This window comes from Nycticebus coucang, chromosome 22, assembly GCF_027406575.1.
Source record: "Nycticebus coucang isolate mNycCou1 chromosome 22, mNycCou1.pri, whole genome shotgun sequence".
In the NCBI taxonomy this organism is placed as follows: Eukaryota; Metazoa; Chordata; class Mammalia; order Primates; family Lorisidae; genus Nycticebus; species Nycticebus coucang.
This window is the reverse complement of record NC_069801.1, coordinates 41,571,715-41,590,335: the sequence shown is the minus strand read 5'-3', so window position 1 is coordinate 41,590,335 and position 18,621 is coordinate 41,571,715. Positions and strand designations below refer to the sequence as shown.

The 18,621-nt window shown below is 40.9% G+C and overlaps 1 pseudogene; it reads right to left on the bottom strand.

The window, feature by feature from the left end:
- Window positions 1-2,775: 2,775 nt before the first annotated feature.
- LOC128574714 (probable rRNA-processing protein EBP2) overlaps window positions 2,776-18,621 on the bottom strand; it is a 41,645-nt pseudogene continuing 25,799 nt past the window's right edge.

The following is an 18,621-nucleotide window of genomic DNA, read 5'->3' as shown; positions in this document are numbered from 1 at the left end:
TTCCTCCTAATACCTTTTACTATTGCTCAGGCCTTCTGCCTTGTGGAGGCCCTCTGTCTCCTTCTGTTTCTTTTTGCCCCTCTTACTGAGGCCCCCAGCCTCATGGAAGTCAATTTGCCTCTCTGACTGAGGTCCCCTGCCTCATGGAGGTCAATTCTTTTTCCTGTCCCTTTTTACTGATGCTTCTGCCTCCAGGAGGTGATCAAACTCCTCTTCCACTCTTAGGAGTGGGCTTTACAAGTATTATACCCCTTTTTAATCCAGTTCTCCTTACCTGAGTCCAGACGTGCACTTTGCCCATACACTCATTCCTCTGTTGGTGAGCTGTTGCCACAGAGGACCACCAAGGGACCTTCCCACCATTCTGCCAAGGCCCCCCTCCGTGTAATCTGCTAATCATCAGTTAGGTTGCTGGGAAGTACCCCCAAGGGGTGCTACACCCGGCATGGGGAAACCCCCAAGAGTCTCTTGGTCCCAATATGTCTGTTCATTTTCCCAGTTGGGAAACCAAAACGTTGCAGGAAAACAGCAAATTAAAACAGACAGACACTTACACCAACAATATAGAGGAAGGAACCTTTAATTGCTGGCAAGAACTTAGGTGCTGTAAGGTGTAAAATGCTGAGTTCTGGGGAACAGTTTTCTCCAAACTCTTTTATACCTTTTTTTTTCTTCAGTCCAATATCAGCTGCATAATTATGGCTACAGATGTTAGAAACCAGGGTATTGTTATTAGTTACAGAGTCTTTTTTTTCTTTTTCTTTTCAAAATTATTTTAGCTCAGTGTAAAGTTTATTCTTATCTTTAGAAGAGGAGTTTTTCTGCAGCTGTCTGCTCCTTTCTCAGGATCACTAAGAAGGGTAAAATTTATTTCTCCTTCTTCAGTCTCAACTCTGGGCCCCAGGCTGGAGTGCAGTGGTGTGATTATAGCACACTGATCACACCTCCAACCCCTGGGCTCAAGTTATCCTCCTACCTCAGCCTCCTGAGTAGCCAGGACTATGGGCATATGCCACCAGGCCTGGCTAATTTTTCTTATTTTGTGTAGTGATAGGATCTTGCTGTGTTACCAGGGTTGGTATGAAACTTCTGGGCTCATGTGATCCTCTCACCTCAGTCTCCCAAAATGCTAGGATTATAGACATCAGCCACTGTGCTCAGCCTTATTTTCCTTTTACATATCTGCCATGAGCACTGGCCCAAGACAACAGTGGTCCTATGAGTTACTGCAGCACTGTAAAACCTGATGAATTTTAGTGCCCAACAATACCCTCACCTTTCCTTTCTGTAAGCAAAGGCCCCTGAAGCACGTCTGTAACCCGGAATCTGAAATGTGGTCCTAAATCTTACCCTATAAACTCTCCATGCAAGCTCATGTAGCTCCCGTATTTACTATTGTAACCACCAATCCAGCAAAGCAAAACAAGAAGCAGGAAAGGCTCCTCATATATTATGTGGTTTCTGCTATCTGGGAAAAGTTTCTACTTTAACTGAATCTTGCTAAATCACCAGCAGTTGTTTCCAGTCCTTTTAAGGATATATACATGCAGTTAGGATTCCAATGTAATATACTGTAAAACTGGTCATCCCACGGGAATCACAAATTCAGCATCTCTAAAATCATGTCATCTCCCTTCCTGGACTGGCTTTACCTCCAACACATGTGCCCTAACTTGAGCTTGGTGCTGCTACCATCTAGCCATCTACCCATCCTCTGGCTAAACACCTGGAAGTTTCCTTGATTCTTCTGTACAACTGATTCACTCTGTACAACTAATTCAGTACTGAGTTCTCCTAATTTAAGCTCTTAAATCTTTCCTTAATCCATTTTCTCTCCTACCCCCCACTACCACTTTTAGGTCATGATCATTGCCCATCCTGATTTTATAATAGTTCCTTCTCAATTTCCCTGTTTTCTTCAAGTCCATCATTTACACAGTGCCCCGTAATCCTTTAAAGACATGAAAGTGACCCCTTCTTATTGTGTGTACAACCCACTAGTGCCTCCCCACTGCCTACAGACAAAGCCCGTGTTCCTCAACAAGGTAAACCAACAGCCCAGGACCCCAGCCCCATCACTGCACTCCTGGCCTAGCACTGAGCTCTTAGTGACACCAACGCCCACTGCTCCTCACACACAAACTTGTTCTTCACATCTCCACACCTCTGCTCATTCAACTGCTTCCTTCTTGCTGAAATTGGCCTTGTTCATACTCTGCTGATCAGTTCTTAATCATCCTTCAGACTTAGCTCAGGGGGACCCTCCTCCAGGAAGCCATCCCTGACTGTGTCAGCTGTTTCTAAAATGTGCTTCCATACTGCTCTCTAAGTGTGCCTATAACGTATAGTAACTATAGTAACTGCAGTTACTCTGTTAGATGCAAATAATCACATCCCCTAGCCCTGGTGGCCATGTATGCAGAAAGGTGGACTGGAAAGATGATAGCAGCCAACATTATCCCTTTCATCTGTATGGTACTATGAGGTTTGTACTATTTTCTCATTTTAGAAATTGCAGCAATTAACACTTAGACAGGGACTTGCTCAAGGTTACCGCCCTACTGAGTAGCAGAGTCAGGACCTAGTCCTAAATCTGTTAACTATCACACTGTTTGATGGAGAATCAACATTTATTCCATAGTCACAACCTCCAAGGGCTGCCATGGCTAAAAGACCATACTATAGCATTGAAGTCACAGCCACAGGCAGCAGGTGTGACTCAAGGGCTGTTGGCCTTTCACACATCACAAACCAAACCAACCAAGCAGAACGGTCTTACCCCTTCTTCACCTGCTGGCCCTTAGCTCCTGCCTTCTTGTCCCACGAAATGGGTTTCTGATTTCCCTTAAGGAAATCCAGTTTATCAGAGAAGAATGTGCATGAAGAAGTATTATGATGAGCACCAGAATATTTTAAGAAAGTTGAAACCTCAAAATGGGTCTGTTATTTACTAAATTGATTTTAAAAGACACGTCCTGCTCCCCTCTCACTCCCAGAACTTAGCTTTAGTAGTCTCACATCAAGCAAGAGTTCTCCAAAGCACTATGTGCTCAAATTAACTCTAAGGTAGCTGGTACATTTCTTGCCCTACATCCTTAGCAGAGAGAAATACTGACCTTTCTGATACTTCTTAATGGCATTCATCATATGTGCTTTCTCCTGCTGCCTCTTCTGAAGAACCTCTGTTTGTACCTATGATATGGACACAAGGACAGTTACTCCCATGTCAAACCAGGACTGAAAGTGTCTACATTCCCTCAGTAACAACTCTGTGATTAACACCACCACCATTTAACATTTATTAAAAGCCAAAAACAATATTATAGGGTCTAAGCATGTGTTTTGTTTATCTTTATAACAGTTCAGTGAAGTTTAAGTTCTTATCCCCTAACCTGAACCACAGAGAGGTAAGCTAACTCATCTAAGTCATAAAGCAAGAAAGTGAGGAGCTGAGGTTCACATCCAGGTAGCCTGACCCCAAAGCCTGCACTGTTACCCTTTTGTTCAATCTTGCCAGTAACACTCTAGGAAATCATGGTCAGGTCTACATGCAATTTTCCTCATTAATTGTATTTGGGCAAATTATAGCTCTAATCCACTGTTACTAGGCATGAAGATACCAAAAGAGAAGAGGAAAAAAATCTGTCCATGAAACAGATAAGAAGAAAGGATTAAGAACAAAAGGAGACACATAAATCTCTAACACAGAGTTTCTCAACCAGGACATGGCTGACATGGACAAAATAATTCTTTGTTGGGGGTGCTGACCCACACTGCAGGATGTTTAGCAATGTCCTTGTCTAGGTAGAGATCTTCCAGATGCCTATAGCTCCCTCCTGGCATGATGATAGACCCAAAAGTGTTTCCACAAAGTGACAATGGTCAGTGGGCTGGGGGTGGGGCAAATTTGCTCCAAGGAGCTCTCCTGTCAACCAGGGAGAATCTCTTAGCTCTCCTTAGTCAAAAGGCACAGTCCTCCCCACATACAACTCCCTGGTCCTGAGGAGTGCAGGCTCACTCCTCTCCTCTCAACCCCACTCTCTAGCACAAGGACCCTCATATTCTGCAGCATTTGAAAACAAACATATAAACTCATCTCCCACTGGAAGTCATCTTCTGTATTAACAGTTCTCTGGTCCTTGTTCTGAGGTGTCGGCACCCCACATCCACTGATCCCTGGCACAAGACTCAGGGTCACATCCAGCCTTTCAGCCCAAGACAGTGAACTCATAAGAAGGGAACTCTGAGTTTGTCAATCAAGCCCAGGGTGCTAGGACTACGGACAAAGCACTGATCTCCAATATCCAGACAGGCAATTGACCCTGTTAGTAATACAACAGGTTGTGTCTTTCCTGGGAGGAGAATCATTCTCCCAAGCACAACAGTGCCCTGTGAGCATCTTGTCTGTGTTCCCCTTGACCCAGCGCCCCAGCTCACCATGTCGTTCACCGCTTTCTTCGGCCCCTCTAGGACGACATTGAGAGCTGGTTTCAGAAGCCCAGAAAGCGGAGAAGCCCATGGTCCCGCCCCGCCCCGGACCCACACGTGGGCGAAGTCTATCGGGAAAACACATCCTGCAAGCGCAGGACACAGCTGCAATCAGAACCAGAGGAGTAAGCCTCCCCCGTCGGCGCCCAGCCCCGCGAGCTCGGCTGAAACCTACCTCTCTGGCAGTGACTAGAGAATCATCGGAATGTGAGTCCAAACCCGAGAGCGGTGGAGTGTCCGTCTGGCAGCACGCACATCCAACACCTCGGGTAAACGACAGAATACCCCGGGGGGTCTTCAACTCAGCTGCCCGGCCTTGGAGGCCCTCAACAACACTCACTACCCCTCCACGTGGACGCCACCCTCACCAGCGCCAACTACAGAGGGCTACTGCTCAACTTTTTCATCCAGACTTTTGCTCTAGCTGCCGACTCATACTTCATCGTTGCTATAGGAACCACCTGGAGTTTCAAAGTGTCCGGACATAGAGGTAGTGCCTCCGGATATGTGCGTGCTTTGGTAACCCAGATAGAAGCAGCGAAAGGAGGAGGTTCCTGGGGTCTTTTGGAGAAGTTAGAAGTCAGGAGGGAGCAAAGGAAAGGGGAGAAGAAGGAGCCATGTGTGGCGGTGGGGCAGAGAGGGGCCGGGGGATGCACTTCTCCACCCTCAGGAACTGCTTTTTGGCAGGGACCAAGTCAGCCAGGGTAGCTCAGTCACTGCATGGTTTTGGTCTTCTATCCCATATAGCCAACAATATCTTCTATGATAAACAGATCATTATATTTCCTTCAGGAAATCACTGTGTGAATTATAATGTGGATCAGAAATGGCAAAAATTCATTCCAGGTAAAACCCCTTCCATCCTGACACATACAGGTACATTAGCAGTAAGTGCCACATAATAAACCCATAATCCTAACATGATGATTGAAAAGAAAGGATTTTTGATCAACTAGTAAATGTCGATTTGCATTATGTAACTGTAGATTAACTGATCACAAATACATAGTGAAAAATCACATGTAAAATGTTAACTTTAAAAGTACTTTTTTCACTTTCTGAAGAATCTCTTTTTATGCATCTCTAGCGTCATTGCCGTTGTCACCACTAGAGCCACTTTTTGGGTTTTCTAACACAGTGTACCACACCACTTTCATAGCATCACCTTCTAAATCTATATGATAAAGACACTGGAAATTTTATCCTAAGTCACAAATAGGCATTTGTATAACATGACAGCATTTCTTTTATTCACATCGATGTGATATTCATGATTTTAACAACCTAACCCACCCATTTTTTACCACCCTTTCTTACATCGAACACTTTCTTTTATAACATGTACATACAAAACAATATATACTACATATATGTAATAGTTTTAAAACTACAATAAAATGGAGATCTGTGAACCCTACCACCCAATACAGGAAATAGAACATGGTCAGTTCCAATGGTCTCTCTAATTGCATTCCTTCCCCTCCTCACACACACCCCATCTTGGATTTTTAAAAAATTATTCCTTGACTTTTTCATATAGTTTCACCACAAATGTGGTTAACTTTGTACAAGATATACTTTCGTTTTTGCTGTTTTCCAATTTTAGATAAGTGGAATCTTAGCATATGTGTCCTGTGACTTGCTGCTTTTGTTTAGCATCATGTTTCAAGACTCATGTATACTCACTCTTGATACATATGACTGAGTTCCATTGTATAAATATATTTATCCATCCTAGAGTTGAGGGCCATTTTGGAAATAACAGTTATTTGCTATTACAAACCATACTTCTGTAAACATTCTTGTATGCATACGAAGAATGTACAAAAAGTCCCCAAGATATACAGCCAGGACTATTACTGAGTAATGTGATAGTAGCAATTTATGCTCCCACCAGAAGAGCTTAAGAGACCTCATTCCTCTGCAAACTTGCCAACATTTGGTATTGTCCAACTTCCTAATGTTTTACATATCTCATGGTTCAGAAAATGTATCATATTGAGGGAGGATTCCCCAGAAAAGTAAAGTCTAAAGAACAAAGACTTCTCACAGAAGCCCTAGGACACCTCTGCACGGTAACTCAGCCCTTAAGAATTTGTAAAACTTAGCTTCCTGGGTCCTTGAAACTGATGCTTGCTGCTTGCTTCTGCTTCTATAAACCCTGCACATGCTTTCATACCTTCAATACGGTATGAGAGGTAATACAGTAATTTTTTTGTCTATCTACTTGTGAGTCCAATAAAAGGACAGGGACAGAGCTGATCAGGAAGCTCAGCCAGTTTTGAACTCTAGTCTGCTGTGGCTCTGCCAGCTGAAATAAAGCCCTTCCTCTTTTGAACAAAGATATTCAGGTGTTTCTTTCTCTCAGTCAGGACTTGTTTTCTTGCTACATTATTAGGATTTACAGTTGCATTTCCCTATTACTAATGGGAATGAAGGTGAGTCGCCTTTCATAGATGCGTAGGATTTCCTTCTTTATTTCTTCCCTCTTTTCTTTCTTTCTTTTCTTTTTTCCTTTGTTTTTGGTCTCTCTTCCTTTAAAAATTTTTATTATTTTTTTATTTTTATTGTTGGGGATTCATTGAGGGTACAATAAGCCAGGTTACACTGATTGCAATCGTTAGGTAAAGTCCCTCTTGCAATCATGTCTTGCCCCCATAACGTGTGACACACACCAAGTCCCCACCCCCATCCCTCCGTCCCTCTTTCTGCTTTACCCCCCATAACCTTAATTGTCATTAATTGTCCTCATATCAAAATTGAGTACATAGGATTCATCCTTCTCCATTCTTGTGATGCTTTACTAAGAATAATGTCTTCCACTTCCATCCAGGTTAATACGAAGGATGTAAAGTCTCCATTTTTTTTAATAGCTGAATAGTATTCCATGGTATACATATACCACAGCTTGTTAATCCATTCCTGGGTTGGTGGGCATTTAGGCTGTTTCCACATTTTGGCGATTGTAAATTGAGCTGCAATAAACAGTCTAGTACAAGTGTCCTTATGATAAAAGGATTTTTTTCCTTCTGGGTAGATGCCCAGTAATGGGATTGCAGGATCAAACAGGAGGTCTAGCTTGAGTGCTTTGAGGTTTCTCCATACTTCCTTCCAGAAAGGTTGTACTAGTTTGCAGTCCCACCAGCAGTGTAAAAGTGTTCCCTTCTCTCCACATCTACGCCAGCATCTGCAGTTTTGAGATTTTGTGATGTGGGCCATTCTCACTGGGGTTAGATGATATCTCAGGGTTGTTTTGATTTGCATTTCTCTAATATATAGAGATGATGAACATTTTTCATGTTTGTTAGCCATTCATCTGTCATCTTTAGAGAAGGTTCTATTCATGTCTCTTGCCCATTGATATATGGGATTGTTGGCTTTTGTCATGTGGATTAATTTGAGTTCTCTACGATCCTAGTTATCAAGCTTTTGTCTGATTGAAAATATGCAAATATCCTTTCCCATTGTGTAGATTGTCTCTTTGCTTTGGTTATTGTCTCCTTAGCTGTACAGAAGATTTTCAGTTTAATGAAGTCCCATTCGTTTATTTTTGTTGTTATTGCAATTGCCATGGCAGTCTTCTTCATGAAGTCTTTCCCCAGGCCAATATCTTCCAGTGTTTTTCCTATGCTTTCTTGGAGGATTTTTATTGTTTCATGCCTTAAATTTAAGTCCTTTATCCATCTCGAATCAATTTTTGTGAGTGGGGAAAGGTGTGGGTCCAGTTTCAGTCTTTTACATGTAGACATTCAGTTCTCCCAACACCACTTATTGAATAGGGAGTCTTTCCCCCAAGGTATGTTCTTGTTTGGTTTATCGAAGATTAGGTGTTTGTAAGATGTTAGTTTCATTTCCTGGTTTTCAATTCAATTCCAAGTGTCTATGTCTCTGTTTTTGTGCCAGTACCATGCTGTCTTGAGCACTATGGCTTTGTAGTACAGCCTAAAATCTGGTATGCTGATGCCCCCAGCTTTATTTTTATTACTAAGAACTGCCTTAGCTCTGTGGTTGTTTTTCTGGTTCCATACAAAATGCAGAATCATTTTCTCCAAATCTTGAAAGTACGATGTTGGTATTTTGATAGGAATGGCATTGAATAGGTAAATTGCTTTGGGAAGTATAGACATTTTAACAATGTTGATTCTTCCCATCCATGAGCATGATATGTTCTTCCATTTGTTAATATCGTCTGCTATTTCCTTTCTGAGGATTTCATAATTTTCTTTATAGAGGTCCTTCACCTCCTTCATTAGCTATATTCCTAGGTATTTCATTTTCTTTGAAACTATGGTGAAGGGAGTTGTGTCCTTAATTGGCTTCTCATCTTGACTGTTATTGGTGTATAAAAAGGCTACTGACTTGTGGACATTGATTTTATATCCTGAAACATTACTGTATTTTTTGATGACTTCTAGGAGTCTTGTGGTTGAGTCTTTGGGGTTCTCTAAGTATAAGATCATATTGTCAGCAAAGAGGGAGAGTTTGACCTCCTCTGCTCCCATTTGGATTCCCTTTATTTCCTAGTCTTGCCTAATTGTATTGGCTAGAACTTCCAGCACTACGTTGAATAGTAAAGGTGATAGAGGACAACCTCGTCTGGTTCCAGTTCTAAGAGGAAAAGCTTTCAGTTTTATTCCATTCAGTAAAATATTAGCTGTTGGTTTGTCATAGATAGCTTCAATCAGTTTTAGAAATGTGCCACCTATGCCTATACTCTTCAGTGTTCTAATTAGAAAAGGATGCTGGATTTTGTCAAATGCTTTTTCTGCATCTATTGAGAGGATCATATGATCTTTATATTTGCCTCTGTTAATATGGTGGATAACGTTTATGGACTTGCGTATGTTAAACCAGTCTTGCTTCCCTGGGATGAAACCTACTTGATCATGATGAATGACTTTTTGATGATAAGCTGTAATCTATTGGCTAGGATTTTGTTGAGAATTTTTGCATCTATATTCATGAGTGAGATTGGTCTGAAATTCTCCTTTTTCATTGGGTCTTTTCCTGGTTTTGGTATCAGGGTGATGTTTGCTTCATAGAATGTGTTGGGGAAGATTCTTTCTTCCTCAATTTTTTGGAATAATTTCTGCAGTACAGGAATAAGCTCTTCCTTGAAGGTTTGATAGAATTCTGGAGTGAAGCCATCTGGACCAGGGCATTTTTTGGTTGGAAGATTTTTTATTGTTTCTTTGATCTCAGTGCTTGAAATTGGTCTGTTCAGGAGCTCTATTTCTTCCTGGCTGAGTCTAGGGAGAGGGTGTGATTCCAAATATTGATCCATTTCTTTCACACTGTCAAATTTCTGGTCATAGAGTTTCTGGTAGTATTCAGAGATGATCTCTTGTATCTCTGTGAGATCAGTTGTTATTTCCCCTTTATCATTTCTGATTGATGTTACTAGAGATTTTACTTTTCTATTTCTTGTTAGTCTGGCCAATGGTTTATCTATTTTATTTATTTTTTCAAAAAACCAACTCCTTGTTTCATTAATTTTCTGAATGATTCTTTTGTTTTCAATTTCATTGATCTCTGATTTGATTTTGGATATTTCTTTTCTTCTACTGACATTAGGCTTAGATTGTTCTTCTTTTTCCAATTCCATAGGATGGCTTGTGAGATTGTTGATGCGCTCTCTTTCTGTTTTTCGAATGTAGGCATCTAAAGCGATAAATTTTCCTCTCAAAACTGCTTTTGCAGTATCCCACAGGTTTTGGTAGCTTGTGTCTTCATTGTTATGCTCAAGGAAGTTAATGATTTCCTGTTTTATTTCTTCCTGCACCCATCTGTTATTCAACAGAAGATTGTTTAATTTCCATGTCTTTGTGTGGGGTCGAGCGTTTTTGTTAGAGTTGAGTTCCACCTTTAGTGCCTTATGGTCTGAGAAGATACAAGGTAAAATTTCAATTGTTTTGATTCTGTTGATACTTGTTTTGTGTCCCAGGATATGATCAATTTTGGAGAATGTTCCATGGGGTGATGAGAAGAATGTATATTCTTTATGCTTGGGATGGAGTGTTCTATATGCGTCTATCAAGCACAGTTGTTCTAGGGTCTCATTTAAATCTCTTATATCTTTGTTTAATTTCTGTATAGAGGATCTGTCCAGCTCTGTAAGAGGAGTGTTAATGTCCCCTGTTATTATTATATCATATCATATTGCTCAGAGTGAGTAAGGTCTGTTTCAAGAATCTGGGAGCATTTAAATTGGGCGCATAAATATTTAGAATTGAAACATCTTCTTGTTGTATTTTTCCCTTGACCAATATAAAGTGACCATCTTTGTCTTTTTTGACTTTAATTGCTTTAAATCCACACGTATCTGAAAATAAGATTGCAACTCCTCTTTTCTTCTGAATTCCATTTGCCCTAAAAATTGTCTTCCAACCCTTGACTCGGAGCTTTAATTTGTCTTTTGAAGCCAGGTGTGTTTCTTGTAGACAGCAAATAGATGGCTTGTGTTTTTTAATCCAGTCAGCCAATCTATGTCTCTTCAGTGGGGAATTTAAGCCATTAACATTTATTGAGATAATTGATAAGTGTGGTAGTATTCTATTCGTCTTATTTGGTGAGAGTCCATTGCTTAGTTTTATCTTTTGCATCAGTGTGGAGGTCAGGTTCTGTCCTTTGATTTCTGAGTTCTTACTTTGCTGCTGATCCATTGTGGTGGTCAGTGTGCAGAACAGGTTGAAGTATTTCCTGTAGAACTGGTCTTTTTGTGGTGAATTTCCTCAATGTTTGTATATCCGTAAATGATTTGATTTCTCCATCAATTTTGAAGCTTAGCTTAGCAGGGTACAGAATTCTGGGCTGGAAATTGTTCTGTTTCAGTAGATTAAATGTAGATGACCATTGTCTTCTTGCTTGGAAAGTTTCATTAGAGAAGTCTGCGGTCACTCTGATGGATTTGCCCCTGTAGGTCAACTGGTGCTTACTCCTGGCAGCTTGCAGAATCTTTTCTTTTGTCTTGACTTTGGACAGGTTCATCACAATGTGTCTTGGAGAAGCTTGGTTAGAGTTGAGGTGACCTGGGGTCCGATATCCCTCTGAAAGCAGCGTGTCAGAATCTTTGGTGATATTTGGGAAATTTTCTTTTATAATATTCTCTAGTATGGCTTCCATTCCTCTGGGGCATTCTTCTTCCCCTTCTGGGATTCCTATAACTCGTATGTTGGAATGCTTCATAAGGTCCCATAATTCTGACAGTAAATGTTCTGCTTTCTCTCTCTTCTTTTCTACCTCTTTTACTATCTGAGTTATCTCAAAAACTTTGTCTTCTACCTCTGAAATTCTTTCTTCTGCATCGTCTAACCTGTTGCTGATACTTTCCATTGCATCTTTAAGTTCCCTAATTGACTGCTTCAGTTCCTTCAGCTCTGCTATATCCTTTCTATATTCTTCATATCGTTCATCTCTTATGTGATTCTGTTTTTGGATTTCCTTTTGGTTATTTTCCACTTTATTAGCAGTTTTCTTCATTGTTTCCATCATTTCCTTCATTGTTTTCATCATGTGTATTCTAAATTCCCTTTCTGTCATTCCTAGCATTTCTTTATAGGTGGAATCCTCTGCAGTAGCTACCTCATGGTCCCTTGGTGGGGTTGTTCTGGACTGGTTCTTCATGTTGCCTGGAGTTTTCTGCTGATTCTTCCTCATGAGTGATTTCTTTTATCTGTTTTCTTGCCCTAATTTTCCTTTCACTTCCTCTTGCTCTTTAAGTTCTCGTGCCTGTGGACTAAGGGTTCGATGAGTCCTGTTGGTACAGGACCAGAAGGGTGAGAAGGTTGAAGAGCAAGAAAGGGATGAAAGAAAGGAGGACTGAGTGAAAAGAAAAAAAAAATAGAGAAAGGAGAGGGGGTGGGTAAATGGAATATTGACAAAAAGAAGAGAGGCACAGAGAGAGGGAGACAGAGCAATATAGGTGTACAGAAGGGTACTTTGACACAACCTTAATAAAAACCCACCTTCTTGGGGTGCCCAGTTGGGTGGTTCCCTTGAGGTCAGCAGCTCTTTGATAACCTGATCAGACACAGTACCCCACCTCCACCAAGTAGAGAGGAAAGACAAAAATGCTATAAATCAAACCAAAACAAGCAAACAGAAAACTTTACGGGATAAAATTGGGTGAAAAACCAAATAATAGTAGTAGAAACACTAGCAAAAATGGAGTTGTAGTTATTGAAAAAGGCAACAATGGGAAATTATAATTAAACTAGAAAAATTGAGAAAGAAAAAAGATCTGTATGGAAAACGTTGAAATTAAAAAGCAAAACAACATCAATAACATGAAAATAAACAAAAAAAACAACCAAACAAAAAAAAAAACAACAAAAAAAACACACACACACACAACCCAAAACAAAGCAGTATGTATATGTTGTTGAATATTGTCTGGGAACACGTGGTCTTCTGGGGTATGAGATGTTAACCACAGTTCTGATATGACTTGAGGCTGCTGATTTCTCAAACCTCAGCAGGTAGACACCCTAAATCTCTCTTCAACCCACTTAAAAGGCACTCCAAACTTGTAAACTTGCTGAGCAGAAGCTTTCCCAGGAAAGTGCTTGTCCCTGGAATCACTGCTGAAGTGGCTATCCACTTACCCAGTGTGTCAAAACTGGTCTCACTCTGCCCCTGAGGGTTAGGGCTGCAAGGCGGCTCATATCCCACCCTTAGGCTACTCAGTCGCTAGGTTACCAGCTCCCACCCGATTCTAGCTCTGCGACTCTGAAGGCGGAGCTTGCCGGGGCAGATCACTCACAATGGCTCCCTGTGGCCCAGCCAAACATTATTAGCTCCGGCTGGCTCAGCGGCTCAGACTGGGCCCTTAGACAACGGCCAAAGTTCTCTGCACTCCCGCTCAGGCTCTCCCCAAGGCAGTTCAACTGAGTGCCAAGTCCAAAGACTCCAAAACAGTTCATAGGTAAGGCCTTTCCGGTTTGCAGTCTCGCTGCTACCGAACTTACGGTTGCGGGTGGGTTTAGACCGATTGAATACACGTGACCACTTGCCGGTTTTCCACTGTTTTAGTCCTTCTCTTGGGGTCCAGAAGTCTCTCGCTGACTCCCTGTATCCTCACAGGGGTGATGATAGGCAGATCCCACCAGCCAGAGATGCCTGGAGTCCTATCTCCCCAGACTCACGGTGCCCAGATGCAAGGAAGCTGTTACTCGGCCGCCATCTTGCTCTCTACCTAAAAATTTTTTTTTTTAATTTCAGGCTATTGAGAGGGTATAAATAACTAGGTTATAATATTTGCATTTCTTAGGTAGAATCCATCTTGTACTTGTGTTCAACACAAGTGTGCCAAATACCCTTACACTGTGCCCATTAAGTGGGAGCACACCAACCCCCTGCCTACCTCCCTCATTCCTCCTTTCCCCAGCTTGAATTGAATTGTGTTTTTCTCTTATGAGACTGTGTATTAGATCATCTATAAGGTTCATATTAATTAGTATTGAGTACATTGGATATTTGCTTCTCCATTCTTTATTACTTTACTAAAGAAAATGTGTTTCAACTCCATCCAGGGTAATATAAAAGATGTAAAGTCTCCATCTATTTAATGGCTGAATAATATTCTATGGTATACATATACCATCCTGGGTTGATCTATTCCGAGGTTGATGGGCATTTACATTGTTTCCACATCTTGGTGATTGTAAATTTAGCTGTGATAAACAATCTAGTGAAAATGTCTTTATGATAAAATGATTTTTTTTCTTCTGAGTAGATGCCTAGTAGTAGGATTGCAGGGTCAAATGGGAGGTATAATTTGAGTTCTTTCAGGAGTTTCCATAGTTCTTGTCAAAGAGGCAATAGTAGTTTTCAGTCCCACCAACAGTGTAAAAGTGTTCTCCTCTCTCTACATACCCACCAACATCTGCAACTTTGGGACGTTGTGGTGTGGGCTATTCTCACTGGGGTTAGGTGATATCTCAGGGTGGTTTTGATTTGCATTTCTCTAATGATTACCAACAATGAGCAGTTTTTCATATGTTTGTTAGCCATTTGTCTGTCTTCTTCAGAGAAGGGTCTGTTGCCCAGAGATAGATGGCATTGTTTGCTTCATTGATTAATTTGAGTTCTCTATAGATCCTAGTTGTCAAGCCTTTGTCACATTTGTAACATGCAAAAATCTTTTCCCATTCTGGGTTGTCTATTTGCTTTTGTTGTTGTCTCCTTAGCTGTGCAGAGGCTTTTCAGTTTAATTAAGTCCCATTTGTTTATTTTTTGTTGTTGTTGCAATTGCCATGGAAGTCTTCTTCATGAAGTCTTTCACCCTGCTGACATCCTCAAGAGATTTTCCTATACTTTCTCTTAATATTTTTATCATTTCATGCATTATATTTAAATTTTTATCCATCTTGAGTCAATTTTTATAAGTGGTGAAAGGTGCAGGTCCAATCTCAGTCTTCTTTTTTTTTTTTTTTTTTGTGATTTTTGGCTGGGGCTGGGTTTGAACCTGCCACCTCTGGCATATGGGACTGGCACCCTACTCCTTGAGCCACAGGCGCCGCCCCAATCTCAGTCTTCTACATGTGGTTATCCAGTTCTTACAGTGCCATTTATTGAATAGAGATTCTTTCCCCCAGTGTCTCTCTATTTTTGTGCCAATACCATGCTTTTTTTTGATTACTATGGACTCGTAATATAACCTAAAGTCTGATAGAGTGATGACTGTGGCTTTGTTTTTATTACTAAAAATTGCCTTGGCTATATGGGGTTCTTTCTGGTTCCATACAAAACAAAGAAATATATATATATTTTTAAAGTATGGTGTTAGTATTTTCATGGGGATTGCATCCAATCTGCAGATTGCTTTGGGAAGTATAGACATTTTAATAATGTTGATTCTTCTCTGCCAAGGATGTCATATGTTCTTCCATTTGTTAATGTCTTCTGCTATTTCTTCTTAAGGTTTCCTAATTCCCTTTGTAGAGGTCCTTTACCTCTTTTCTTAGGTATATTCATAGGAATTTCATTTTCTTTGAAGTTAAAGAGAAGGGAATTGTGTCCTTGATTTGCGGCTCAGCTTGGCTGGTATTGGCATATACAAAGGCTACTGATTAGTGGACATTGATTTTACACCCTGAGACATTACTGTATTTCTTGAACACTTCAAGGAGTCTTATAGTTGAGGTCTTTGGGGTTCTCTAAGTATAAGATCATATCATTGGCAAAGAGTGAGAGTTTAACCTCCTCTGCCCCCCTTTGGATGCCTTTTATATCCTTCTCTTGCCTGATTGCATTGGCTAGAACTTCTAGAACTCTTTTCAAGAGTAGTGATTATAGAGGACATCCTTGTCTGGTTCCAGTTTTATTTTTTTGAGACAGAGCCTCAAGCTGTCACCCTGGGTAGAGTGCTGTGGCATCACAGCTCACAGAACCTCCAACTCCTGGGCTCAAGCTATTCTCCTGCCTCCACCTCCCAAGTAGCTGGGATTACAGGCGCCCGCCACAACGCCCGGCTATTTTTTTGGTTGCAGCCGTCGTTGTTTGGCGGGCCTGGGCTGGATTTGAACCCGCCAGCTCAGGTGTATGTGACTGGCACCTTAGCTGTTTGAGCCACAGGCACCAAGCCTGGTTCCAGTTTTAAATGGAAAAGCTTTCAATTTTACTCCATTCGGTATAATATTAGCTGTGGATTTGTCATAGATGGCTTTAATCAGTTAAAAAATGTGCCACCTATGCCTATGTTCTTAAGTTTTCTTGTTAGAAACAGATGCTGAATTTTATCAAATGCTTTTTCTGCATCTACTGAGAGGATCATGGTCTTTGTTTTTGCTTCTATTGATATGGTGAATTACATTTATGGATTTGCATATATTAAAGCAGGCTTATATCCCTGGGATGAAGCCTACTTGATTGTGTCGTACAGTTTTTTGATGTGTAGCTGTAATCTATTGGCTAAGATTGAGTATTTTTGCATCAATATTCATTAGTGAAATTGGTCTGTAGTTGTCCTTTTTTAGTTGGATCTTACCTGGTTTGGGGATCAGGGTGATGTTTACTTTAGAGAATAGGTTGGGGGAAGGTCCCCCCTTCTCAATGTTTTGAAATAGATTCTACAGTATAGGTACAAGCTCATCTTTGAAGGGTTAATAGAGTTCTGGAGTGAAGGTCCAGAGCTCTTTTCTTGTTGAAAGATTTTTTTAATGTTTCTTTTATCTCTGGTGCTTGATATTGGTCTGTTCAAGAGATCTGTTTCTTTCTCATTAAGTCTAGGGAGATGGTGTGATTCTAGGTATTGGTCCATTTTCTCCACATTGGCAAATTTCTGGGTGTATAGTTTCCTGTAGCAGTAGTCAGAGATAATCGCTTGTATCTTTGTGGTATCTGTAGTTATTTCTGCTTTTGTTTCTAATTGAGGTTATCAGAGATTAAACTTTTGTGTTTCTACTTAATCTGGCCAGAGGTTTATCAATTTTATTTATCTTTTTGAAGAACCAACCTTTTTGTTTCATTTATATTCTGAATAATTGCTTTGCTATCAGTTTTATTTATTTTTGATTTATTTTTGGTTATATGAAGGTAATGAAATTGGGAGATCTGGATTTGGTCTAGCTCCCCATTTTATAAGTTCTTGGAACTTCAGTCTACTCATCTATAAATAGAGATAATGCTCAGTCAGCTTGCTCAGCTCAGATGAAGCTTGGATGTATTAATTTGTTCATTTCACCAAAATGTATCAAGTACTTCCTGTGTGTCAGGCATAAAACAGACACACACAAACTCACTCATACAAAACCTTGTCCTTGTGGTTTTTCATTCTAGTAAGGGAGAATGACAATGAACCAAAAAAGTAGTAGACATAGCAGTGATAGATGCTAATGAGAAAAAAATGAAGCATGGAAGCTGAAACTGTTGGGAGAGTGTGGAGTTGCAGATGAGGGGTTTGGGAGGGCTCACTGAGGCCTGATCTTTGAGTGTAGACAGAAGAAAGCAGAGGAGCTGGCCTTGATGATGTGGGAGAGGCAGGGCCATAGGGGAGAGAGTACTGAAAATTCTGAGTTAGTAGGCTGCTTAGTGTGTTCGGGAATAGCAAGGAGGCCAGTGTGGCTGGAGTGGAGAGAATGGAGTGGGGAGCAAGAGGAGAGGTGAAGGAATGATGGGGAGCAACAAACATAGGCCTTGTGGGTCTTAGGCTCTTACTCTGAGTGAGATGACAAGGAATATAGGTGGGCTGTGAGTGGTAGCCTTATCCCACTTGCATTTCCACAGGTTCATTCTGGCTACTATGCAGAGAATACGTCTGAGGAGGGGCCAGAGGCCAGGTATTATGGTTCAGACCTATAATCTCAGCACTTTGGGAGACAGAGGCAGGAGGATCTCTTGAGGCCAGGAGTTTAAGCCTAGATAACACAGTGAGACCCTATCTCTAAAAAAATGGAAAAATTGGCCAGGTGAGATAATATACACCTGTAGTCCCAGATACTCAGGAGGCTGAGGTGGCAGGATTGCTTGAGCCCAGGAGTTTAAGACTGCAGTAAGCTCTGAGGACACTATTGCAGTTCAGCCGGGGTGACATAGTGAGACCCTGTCTCTTAAAAAAATACAGTGGAAGTTCTGGGAGGTAGGAGGAAAAGGGAGACCAGTTGAAGGATGAGTGCTGTAATCTAGGTGAGAGAAAACAGTGCTGAGAGCAGAGTGGAGAGAGAAAATCCTAGATATTTTGAAGGTAGATTTCCTCACAGGCCTGATGTGGGGCAGAAGAAAAAAAGAAGCAGCAAGAGTTTTGACCTGAGAACGAGAGAGATGGAGTTGCTGTTGATAGAGATGGAAAAGGCTGAAGATGGAATTAATTTTGGACATGTTAAGGCTGAGGTGCCTGCTAGATAGCCAAATGGAGATGCTAAGTAAGAAGTTTGATTTCAGGCCTGGATTTAAGGAAGAGAGGTCCATCCAGACTGGTGAGAGGAATTTGAGTGTCATCAGCATAGAGGTAAAATTTAAAGCCCATAGTATGGGTGAGAGTCCCATAGGGAATAATGTCCATATAAAAGAGAAGAAACCCACCAAAATGCAACAAAGTGAACACAGCATGAAATTAGGTTTGGTTTCTTTTAATTGAACATCTCTACCATAAAAAAAAAAAAAAAAAAAAGAGAGAAGCAGCCCAAAGAGCAGGCT